The sequence below is a fragment of the Choloepus didactylus genome, chromosome 18 (assembly GCF_015220235.1).
Source record: "Choloepus didactylus isolate mChoDid1 chromosome 18, mChoDid1.pri, whole genome shotgun sequence".
In the NCBI taxonomy this organism is placed as follows: Eukaryota; Metazoa; Chordata; class Mammalia; order Pilosa; family Megalonychidae; genus Choloepus; species Choloepus didactylus.
This window is the reverse complement of record NC_051324.1, coordinates 64529870-64541956: the sequence shown is the minus strand read 5'-3', so window position 1 is coordinate 64541956 and position 12087 is coordinate 64529870.

The following is a 12087-nucleotide window of genomic DNA, read 5'->3' as shown; positions in this document are numbered from 1 at the left end:
CACTTAATTGATGATCAAAGTCAAGGATTTTGACTTTGAATGGTCAAGTACCCTCTCCTTTGGGCATAACTTGATCCCAGTTGGCTAGTTTGCAAATTCATCCTTTTCTTGTATCAGGGGTATGGAGTAGGTCTGTCAATAGTTCATGGGAAAGCCAGCCCATTATTTAGAAAAATAAACTCAAAGTTATCTTTCTGTTCATGGTGGAATATTCCTAACATATGAAGTGCAGCAATGTTCCAAAATAAGAATGAGTGAAGACACTAAGAAAATGGAACACTTTTGAAGCACCAAACATGATCACAGGGCATTTATTTAAGACATTTAAATTTCATCCAACTCAATTCACTTAACACCATCAGCCAATGCCACATGAATTACCCTTCAGTTCTTTTTCTTATAAGCCTATCTCAATTAAGTTGTTTTCTCCCAGCTTTGAACTTTCAAGGCAAAAGAGGGAGATAAAATCAATGGGTTACTTTTGTAATAAGCTTTGTTCATTCTCAATGAATTTTCCATGACATTTATTTAGGAAAATCTCAGACTACACCAAAATGTGATAATGATGGGGTTTTATATTTATCAAAGGCTGCCTTGCCCCCATGCACAAGTAGCTAGCTCCCCATTGCAGGGAAGGAACTTTTGCATGCCCAGAGGCACACTCCGTGAAAGGTTAAGAAGGAAAGGGAAACTGGTTCTGATGAAAAGGACCTCCCTGAACCTTCACCAAATTTGAAGCCACTTGAACTTGGCCATTCTGACATTTCTATTGACTTGATTTCCCTTTTGCTTTAGCTATTGACTTGACTTACTTGTCCTGCTTTCAAGTTGGACCTGAAAATAAATGTTAGGAAAGGTTTTGGAGGTAGATATTTTCAGAGGAGGATACTCATGATTCAAGAAAATGAAAATTTTGAATGTTTCACTGTTGGTCCCAAGTAGTAGCTAATTGCGGAGGAGCTTTTCAATACCAATCAGAATGTACCGAGAGCTCTTTAAGTCAAGGGTACTATATCTAACACTCTGAGAATAAAATAATTTTGATCAAATATATGCTTTGCCTTCTAGATGTTTTCATGTACAGCTGAATTTATTATTCTCTTTAAGAGTGATTATGAAGAAGGGCTAAGTTAATTTCCATTTTCACAGTCACCATAGCAGGAAATTATTTTATCTTAATTTTAACCATATGTTCTCTGGAAATGTAAGTTGGTAGTTCTGGATACTGATAATATTTTGAGACACTGATGTGTATCCCACTTACCTCTGATTAAGATGAGAATATTTTTAATATTAGCTTCAGGTCATATTTTTGTCAACTCATCCTGAGAACAAAGTCCATTTTGTTCCTCTATCCTTTCTCCACAATATCAGTGAAGGAATTTCCTGGTTCTGCCCTGCATGTTTTTCTCTAAACTTCTAAGTGCTCTCATTCACTCCCTCACCTTCAAGCTTCTCTTTTGTGGCACTTCACATCTAAATCTGTGACTCAAGCTGTCTTGAATTTCCAACTGCCTATTAGACCTGAAGATCTGGGCATCTTGCTGGCACAACATATACTGTAAAAGTGAGCTGTTACATCACATGCCATTAAACCAGTAACTCCTCATGATTCACTTAGAAATCAAAGCTCCTGTCTTTTGGGCTCCCCTCTCAACATCTACATCCAGGAAATGTCTGTAAGATCCCCCCATCACCACCACCAATGTATTTTATTTCACTCCCTTTCTTGGTACCCAATATGATATTTCACACAGTAATTCAGCGATCAAGGAGGATCTTGTCAATTCCTCTACAATCCAGCCATCCTGCTAAAGGCTACTAGACCCGCTTGCATAAAACTCCACTTTAATAGCTATTTCACTATGAAAAAAAAGATGAATACCTCCATGTGAATGTCCAGTAAAGTCTACAGTACAAAGAACTTTGCTGAAGATTCAATGTAGATTGACCTGTACGTTTTCAAGCCTTATATTTTTGTACTTCCTTATATATAGCTCTACACACCTGCTAAATGTTTGCTTTCAATACCACCAGAGTGGCTTATCTTTGGCTATCATTTTTGGTCCATATTCTCTCCACCTAGAATTGTTGTTCAACCTATTCACATATTGAAATCTAATATTTTGCTTGAAGTTGTTCCCAGCTTTAGTATATATCATAAAAAAACCAGTGTGATTGATAGAAATTCAGAGCCTCTTCCCAGTTTCAGAAGTTTGATTTAATAGGTTTGTAGTAGAACCCAGAAATCTACTTTTTTAACAAATTCACCTAAGTGATTCTCATAAACATGGTCCCGGGATTGAAAATCTTTAAGAAACACAGGAAAGGCCTGAAAGGTAAGATACCTAAAGCCTTCTCTGACATCACTTGTTGAAAATTATTTCTCTTTGATTGGAATTCATCAAGCATTTTGATTGAAGCTGAAAGAGTATATGACAGAGTGGGCTCACTGTCACCCAGCAGCCTGGGTTAGCATTCTAGTTCCATTACTGTCTAGTTCTGTGGCCTTGAGAAAATTACTTAATGTCTCTGACACCTTTTTCTTACATATAGAATACAGGAAATAACAGTACTCACCTAGAAGCATTATTTTGACCTATGAGAAGCAAAGAGGGTCAGGCATAGAGTAAACATTACATATTAGCTATTATTGCCTTCCTTAGTGTGCTTTTCCATCCACTGCCATCATCATGTTTATTGTGAATATTGTCTTTTTCTTTAATAGATTATGAGTGCCTTAAAAGTAAGGATCATGTTTATTGGGTAAGAATGTGAAAAAAAAGACTTTAATAAACAAATACTACATTATTTTATCTTCTGTTTATATTACAGCCCTCTGAATAGAGCAAATGCTTAATAAATAAATTAATTTTTAATTAATTAATTCAGAGGTTTTGTGAAAATAAGCTATTAGACTTAAAAGTATTTTGGAAAAGTTAAAATCAGGTATACATTATAGAATCTTATCCATGCAAACATTGTACTTTGGCACATTAATTTTTCAGAAGATGAAAATGAAGCCCAGAGATGTAAAGCAATTGATTGTCCACAATCAAATGATTGCAGAGTCTGGAAAGCAAGTCTCTGGACTCTGGGCCCAGGGCTATGTCTATTGGATCTCTCTCACAACTACTACCAAAGTCTGCGATTTCCAACCAAGATTTAAAAATACAAATAGAGAATTAGTAAAAGGCCTCCAAAGATGTTCATAGAATATAATGTGCACGTTAACTGTTCTAAGTAACTTTAAGTTCTGGTAGAGGAAAATAGTCACGTAATTTCCCTAGAAAGTGACTTCATGGAAAATTATATACAACTCAATGTACCGAGAACAGCTTAAAACCACCTATGCCTGGGGATAGTACTTGAGCCAGATTCCTAGTCCTTTAAACCTCATACTGCCAGGTCTATAGTGTAGTGTGTGTCCTACTTTTTACAGTAGTATAGGAAATAGACTAAGGGAAAGGAACTTTTTGGAGCCCATGAGCTGACAAACAAACAGACAAAATGACTTTATGTCTAAAAATGGATTTTATATTCCAAAGTCCTTGGTCCATCCAGGATATCTAGTGTCTGTAATGTCACAACTAAGAGGAGAAAAGAAGGGAGAGAAAATCCAGAAGTCTGGTAACTGTGTATTTCCTTTTTCAAGTCATGATAACTCATATTTGTGTGATTAAAACAAGCATTTCAGACTTCTCAGTGATATCTCATAGATCAGACACCACTACCACTAAGCAAATATTAACATCAGAACCTAATGAAATAGCCCTATAAACTGGCCATACCAAGACCTCAAAATTATTGATTTAGTCCCACAGTTTCCCAATTCTCATCTACAATCTGATATTGACATACAGCCAAATTTCTTTATAATTACCTTTAAAAATTAAACATTTGACAGTCCCTGGAGTGTTTATTCCGTAATAACACAGTTTTACTTAGATTTTCCTGATAGACTGCCTGTTTTCTTTTAAGTTTATCTTTACTTAATATTTATATTTATTTTATCCTCTTCTAACATGGTATAGTGACTCTCTTTCTTCTTTGGTCCTTCATTGTTGTTTCTTCCAACAAAGACAAATTCAGATTATGACATTATTAAATGCATAAATCAAACCTGAGGTCCTGTTGCAAATAGACACGTCTTTTTTTTTTATTCATACCTGTCCCAAGGCAGAAGGTAAGGGAGGAAAGAAGAAAACCAGTGCTCTTATCAAGTATGAATGATGCAAAATTTATAATCTCAGGTGTCTATGAAGAGTTCCCAAGAAATATGGATCATCGCATTGCCTCTCCTTACCAGGGGAGCAGTAGAAGGCAAAGAAAATCCCTCAAGACACATTGAATTATCCAATAGGAAAAGTGGGCACACCTACTGGCATAGGGTAGTTCATTTTCTCATTCATTCAACAAATATTTTTGTGTATCCAGTATGCACAAGCTCCTGAGCTCATAGAATTTTAATTCTTTGGGAGATATACCAGCCAGGGTCATAGCAGTAGCAAGTGCCACATGCAATTTATGGTAATTTAAGGAGTATTTAATAAAGGGACTACTAGTAAAGTTGTGGGAAGGGTGCAGGGAACCCACAAAAAAGTAGTGTAATACCTCAGAGCTAATAACATTCAAATTGTTACTATCCTAAAAGGTCACAGGAAGGGAACAGTTAATGAGCCCTGGTGAGAGAGATCTTGTAGGGGGGCTGCCTTGAGAAGAGGATAATGTTCAGGAGGGAGAGGTGGGCTGCCTAAGGGAACCCCACAGGGAAGAACTAGAGCACTGTGGTAGATAGAGTTATGTACCCCAACAAACACACGTTCTTAATCTTAATCTGTGTCCCTGGGGGTGTTGTTATAAACAGGACCTCTTGAAGGTGTTATTTTTAGTCAAGGTGTGGCCCAACTGAATGAGGGTGGATCCTAATCAATTCTACCAGAGGCCTTGCAAAGAGAAGAATCTGGAAGAAATTAGGGAAAGACACAGGGGAGAGAAAGAAGCCAGAAGTCAGCGGAAACCAGGAGAGCCAAAAGTAGAGGACATCACTGTGAGATGGGAGGCAGACATACAACACAAGGAACCCCAAGGATTGCCAGAAGCTGGCACCAAAACACTAAAGACTCCAGGAGAAAGCAAAGTTTGCTGTTATGGTTTGCTAATGCTGCCATTATGCAAAATACCAGAAATGGATAGGCTTTTACAAAGGAGATTTATTAGATCATGAATTTACAGTTCTGAGGCCATAAAGATGTCAACAAGAGGATACCTTCACTGAAGATAGGTCAATGGCATCCAGAACACCTCTGTTAGCTGTGAAGGCACATGGCTGGCATCTTCTGGTCCTTTGCTCCTGGGTTGTGTTTCAAAGTGGCGTTCTCCAAAATGTCTCTGGATCTCTTTGCTTCTTCAGCTCCTGTGCATCTAAGTGTCAGGGTCCTCTCTTAGCTTCTCTGGAGCAAACTCTGGGCTAGCATCTCCAAACACCTCCAAGCATCTCAAAGCATCAGCAAGCATGTCCCCAAAAATCTCTCTTAGCTGCTCTCTTATAGGACTCCAGTGATTTAATAAAGACCCACCCTGAATGGGCAGGGTCCACATCTCCATGGAAATAATTTAATCAAACTTTTCCACCGTGATCAACAGACTAATCAGTCTGCCCCCACAAGATTGCATTAAAGAATATCACTTTTGGGGGGACATAATATATCCAAACTAGCATACTTGCCGATATCTTAATTTTAGATTTCTTCTAGCTTCAAAACTCTGAGCTAATAAATTCCTGTTAAGTCATTGCGTTGTGTGGTATTTGTCATAGCAGCCTGGCAAACCAAGACAGAGATAGATACACTGACCTTACTCTTCTCTCTTGCTCTTCTCTTCTGCTGTGGTTTACCATTGGTTGAATCTAACTGGAATTCAGAAGACTTGATACCATCTATACAGGTCAGCCTTCCACAGCACAGAACAAGGTGGAAAGTGATGAAGAGTAGATGTGGGGGAGCAAACACAGGATATCTGGCCTAGATGACAACATTCACTGTGGCTTACCCACTACATTGAAACTAAAAGAAACTCCGTCTTTTTTTAAAGGAGAATAATAATGTCAGACAGCTAGTTTGGACTGATAAGCAGAATACTCTATATATTTTTCTCTACCCAGGGATGGGATAGACTCTACTTGTTATTATGTGCTAGTTTCTATAACAGGATTGTTTAAAAAGGGATGCCTGGAGTCTATATTCTATGAAATATACAAATGCTCTGATTTGTATATTTAACTTTCAGAGACCTAGAAATGAACAGTGTGACAGAGAGATTCTATGGCAGTCTCCACGATCCTTGCCTCCAGGTATTCATGCCTTTGTGAAATCTACTTTTCTTGAGTGGGAATGGGACCTGTGACTTGCTTCTAATGGAAAATTCAAAGCTGATAGGATGTCACAGCTGTGATTGTGTGCATTATATGACAAAGGTGATGGGATGTGACTCCACGATTATGTTACATTTTATAAGACTGCCTAGCTAGCAGACTCATGCCAGAGACTTTCTCCATTGCTGGCTTTGAAGAACACGTTGCCATGTTGTGAGAGGGCCTGAAGGGAGGGACTCGTGGCAAGGAACTGCGGCATCCTCTTGGAGTTGAATGTGGCCCCCCCAACAACAGCCAGCAAGAAGCTGGGACCACAGTCCTACAACCCAAAGAGAAGAATTCCACCAACAACCTGAGTGAGCTTGTAGCAAATCCATCCCCATTCAAGCCTCCAGATGAGAACCCAGCTCTGGCCAACATCTTCACTGTCGCTTTCCAGAGGACGCAGCCTGGATCCTGACCCACGGAAACAGAGAGATGAGAAATGTGTGTTTGTGGTGATATGCTATGAAACAGTAGAAAACTAATCATTCATTAATTACTTACAATACTCTCCAAAATTCTCCACAACTGGGCTCTGTAGGTTGGTGATTATTTTAATTATCATGTAGGACTTTACCTTTTACAAACTGTTCTCATAAGTATTAAATAAACTATTCGTTGATGTTATTAGCATCAGATAAGAGATAAGGACATTGATGCAATAAGGTATATAATGACTTGCCCAACTAATAAAAGGAAAATGCTGGCCTTGGTCCCAGCCCTTCTGATCACAAAACCCAGGTTATTCCACTCTACAACACCCTATTCCTTAAATTAATCTCATATAATTAAGAAAAGTACAAATGAGCCAAACCCTCCATCCTTACAAGGGCTGGTTATAGTCATCCTGTGCTCCATGACAGCAAAACGCCTGCCCCTTACCTCATAAATACACATATTAGTGGCCCCAACATTAAACATGTGTGCCAGTAGGAAAAATTTCGCGTAAAATTTCAAAATCCTCCTCACTCTGACCATGGATCAGGGGCAGCCTCCTTATCTAAAATCCAGTTTTGAATTGCACATAGAGTGTTATTATTATCAGCAGCAAAGGCATTAAGCCAATATTGAAAACATTTTTTGCAATGTCTATGCAGCCTTTAGTTTTTAATTCCTTAAATAGCTGAAAATAAAATAGACTTTGGCAAAACACTCCATGATTAAGGCCCAAACTCTAAGCCTTATTAGTAATCAGAGCAGATGGTAATATTAGCTAACAGATTTTTTTTTAAGCCTCTCTGTTGAAAGAAAATGTTTGGAAGTGATGCAAATGACTTACAATTTATCTCTTTGTGAATGGCCAATGGTTTGAATTCTATCAGTGAAGTCTGTTGCTGATTTGATCCAGAGGTGAAGGAATGGGGCACATGGCAAACTCTCTTGAAATTGAGCAGAGCATTTTCTTCAATGGAGAACAAAGGCACTAGCCCAACACGTCATTAAAGTGGTCACCTGTAATATAAAAACACGATTAAAGTGCCCCTCCCCCCTTCTGTTTTACATTTGTCCCTTTCTTTGAGCCTGTTAGCAGCACTGAAATCATGGGACCTTAAGGATAATTTTATAACACACTAATGATTGTTTAATGTAAAATATTCTGTTTTTAGTTAGAGCTCAAAATCTGGCCCAAGATGAGATTTTTGTTTGATTATTAGTTGCTTATTTTTCTGAACCTATACTTTAAATGGCAGCAGGCTAAGGAATAAAATTTCATTCTACGATTCAATCTTGGAAAGCTCTTGCTGCATATCAATGTGTCTTTTATCAGGACCCTTGATTAGAAGAAGGAAATGGAGCCCTTTTTGTAGTTTCATCTCTTCCTGTTATTAAATTCTTTATGAATTTTTCTTTTTCTTTCCACCAGTTAGGACCTGTTTCAATATGGTGGAACATCCAGAGTTCTACTGCTGCCTCACATATGTGGATGTTTCCAGAAATCACTTGACCTGAAATTCAATCCCTCTATAAGAAAACAAAGTTCCACTGATACTTAGAGCTTGCATGATTTAAGAATTTATTATTTAAAAAAAATGAGAATGATTCCATTTTCACCCTTACCTACACAGACCCTCTGGGTGCCAAAGTATTTGAATCACTTAGCCCTCATTTGTTGTCCTGTAGGGAAGCTTGTTTTGAAGTGTCAGTTCAGGAACATAAAGCACAGGTTGACAGCATGGCCTTGGATTCTAATCCTAACTCCACCATTTACTAGATCTATGTTTCAGTACACAATATTTTATGTATAAAATAGTGATAGTAACCATGACTTCTTGAGACTGTTTTAAAAAGTTGAATGATATAATACACAAGGCCTTAATCCACTGTCTGGGATATGGGGAGCCATTTTTAAATGTTATTATTTCAGGACCGAAAACTACATCTTTTCTTTCCTCTTATTGCCTTTTTCAATTACTCCATCATTTCCCCATGATTTGCCATTACTCTCATTCGAACAGCACCATACTACACATGTGGAGTTCTATCCACATGTTACCAAAGAAGATGTGAAGAGCTGAAAAAGTCTAATTTTTTCCTGATCATAAATTCACTTTGGAACTTAGGTTTCTTTTTACTGGTCTCACATTGAACTATAATACAATATTGAAGACAGCTATTAGAACAGAGGAGTGATTTAGTACATAATTTTGTTCATTTTGAAGAGTGTTTCTACAAAGCACCTGGTACGTAAACCAGTGTATGTTTATTCATGAACTGAATAACTAACTGAAAGGGTGACATTTTATGAATAATTATGATGATCAGCATATTAAACTACAGCAACATGAAGACATTTTTTTCTGTGATTGTTGCAATTTAGAGACCATTGACAGCTCTACAATATAGGTCCTTCTTATGAATTAACTTGGCAAATCTTTCCGTTGATTTAGGTCTTCTTTACTGTCTTTCTGAAGTTTTAAATTTTGCTCTTACACATTATTTTGTTATATTTACTCTTGGGAACTTTATATTTCTCATTGAAATAATAGTGAACTTTTTGAAGAATACACTTTATATTTTGGAATATTTTTAGATTTACAGAAAAGTTGCAAAGATGGTACAAAGACTTCTCATACAACCCCTCATCCAGTTTCAGTGTCTCCTGATTTTTATCATCTTACAATACAGTGGCACATTTGTCAAAACTAAGAAACCAACACTGGAACATTATTATTAACTAAACTATAAACTTTATTCATATTTCAGCACTTACTTTTTTCTATTAATGTCCTTGTTTTGTTACAGGTTCCCATCAAGAGCCCACATTAATTTAGTTGTCATGTTCCCTTAGTCCTTTAATTTTAGTCCTTTTTAGAGCATCTTCCAACTGCCAATAAATCCCCCATTTAGAGCTTGCTGAGCTCTAAATTTACATAACAAAAAAATCCCACTTGCCATGTACACTACAACATAAACAGAACTCTTAATCTCTGTCTACCTCACTTTCATAGCCTATTTCTCCACAAATAAGGAAACACCATTTCAGAAAATCATCCCCCTCACATTTGCCAAAGCCAAAAAAGTCCGAGAATTTCTCTCATACTCACACATACCACATCCAGTCTACTACCAGATCCTATTGGCTCTACCTTCAAATATATACCTTGAATTCTTCCTTTTTTCATTATCTCTAACACTACCATCCTAGTGTAAGCAATTATCATCTCTTCCCTGATTATTCCCTCAGCAATCCAAGTGGTTTCTCTCCTCCATTCTCTCTACTCCCACTTTTATTCACACAGCAGATAGTGTGGTATCTTAAAAAATATAAATCACACCACATCAATTCTTCTTTTTAAAATCCTCTAATGGCATTCCATTGCACTTAGAATAAATCAAAACATCTTAACCACAGAGCAACAGATTTTCATAAACTGGACACTGGCTTCATTACTTAGCATTGCCATTCCTAATCTCACTCCCTAGAATATAGTCATATACCTTTTCTTCTATATATCAATGACACCAAGCTCAATCCTGTCTTGGGGCCTTTGTCCTATGACTGCAATTCCCTTTGTCTGAAATTGTCTTCGTATAGTCCATATGTTTGCATTCTTCTTATTCTTTATGTTTCAGTCTAAATGTGATTTTTCCAGTAGTCATGTCCGGAAAATCCAATGTAAGTCTCCCCACAACCTGGTCATTACTTCCTATCCGAATGTCCTGTTTAACTTGCTTTATAGAACATATCACTATGTACATTATCTTTTTAAAATAAAGGGTTTACTTTATTGTTTCTCTCCCCTCACCCTACACTGAAATATAACCTCCAGGAGAGCAGAGAACTATTTTTCTGGCTCACACTGCATTCTGGGTGCTTAGGACAGTTCCTGGCACACAATAAGTGACGAAAAATATTTATTGAATGCCAAATAAATGGATTTTATTTAATCATCTCTTGATAATTGCATGGGACCCATTCAGTGTATGAGTTCTACTGTGCTTGATGGTTTTATGATGGCTCATGGGTTAGAATCTCTCAACCAACATATTTTCAGAAGAATTGGTCATAATCACCTCCTCATAGCTAAAGACTGGAGAAACATTCAGGGGTTTTAGATTCCTATGTTATAGAGTCCACGAAAAAAGTAGCAATGCTAACTACCTCAATCTCCTTTGGCTGCCCACGCAGAAATGAAGGCAAATAAGACAAGTTAGTCTTCAAATTTTTCCCTCACTTACCCAGAAAGTGCAAAGGTCAATAGGTGATCATCAACAACTATATAATTTAAACTGTGCTTGTGAAAGAAGAAAGTAAGGAAAATAACACCTGAACCACATTCATTTCAAAAGGCAATTATGTTCCTCAGCCCTATGTAATGTTTTCCCCACTGTGGAATTTATTGTTTATAATCCAATCATCTGAATATAATTAGCTTTGTTATCACTCTCCTTACATGTGGCTTTCTCTTGTAGCCAATATAGTTATTAATTGGATGAAATTAATTCCTGTTAAGGTGATGGGGTTTCAATTTTTGGACAAAACCAGAATTCATTGGAAATTTACATGTGCATCTTTCTCTGTTATCAAATGTTCAGGGGACTAGTAAAGAGCACAGAAGTTGAAGGCAAGAAATAGTTTATTTTTCTCATTTTCCATAATAGATCAAGACTGCTAAGAGATCATCTTCATGAGCAGCTGCGGGGCAAGTTCCATTGATTTCTTGAAAATACACAATCAAAAACATGAAGAAAGGTACAGTGACTTTATTGGGTAGTTATCTTGAGGTTACCAGACTCTTGAATTATGTATTCTAAAGGAAATTTCAAATTGTAGAGATTTCAATAAAGAAGTAAAATTTAGAAACATCTGCTTCAGCAAGTAAACTCTCCTGAATTCAGAAAACCCAAATAATTAATCTGTGGGCCAAATTCCATGTTCACATAATTTCCTATCTCAAATGTAAATTAAATATAACACTTGGGAGATTACAAAGAAGGGAACTTGGCCGAAAGAAAGCTGCTACGTTAAGTCAATATTCTTTTTTTTGAATGAAACTTGGTCCATGTTCCTGAGTAAAGCACCCAGGACAGCATAGGTCAGTGTGAGATTTCCTAAAATCAAGAGATCCTTTGCACAGTACATTCCCTCAAAGCGAATAATGGTTGGCCTCCAGAGCCAGATTTTTCAAGGATGACTTTTTCTAACACATAATGAAAAATGCAACCCCATC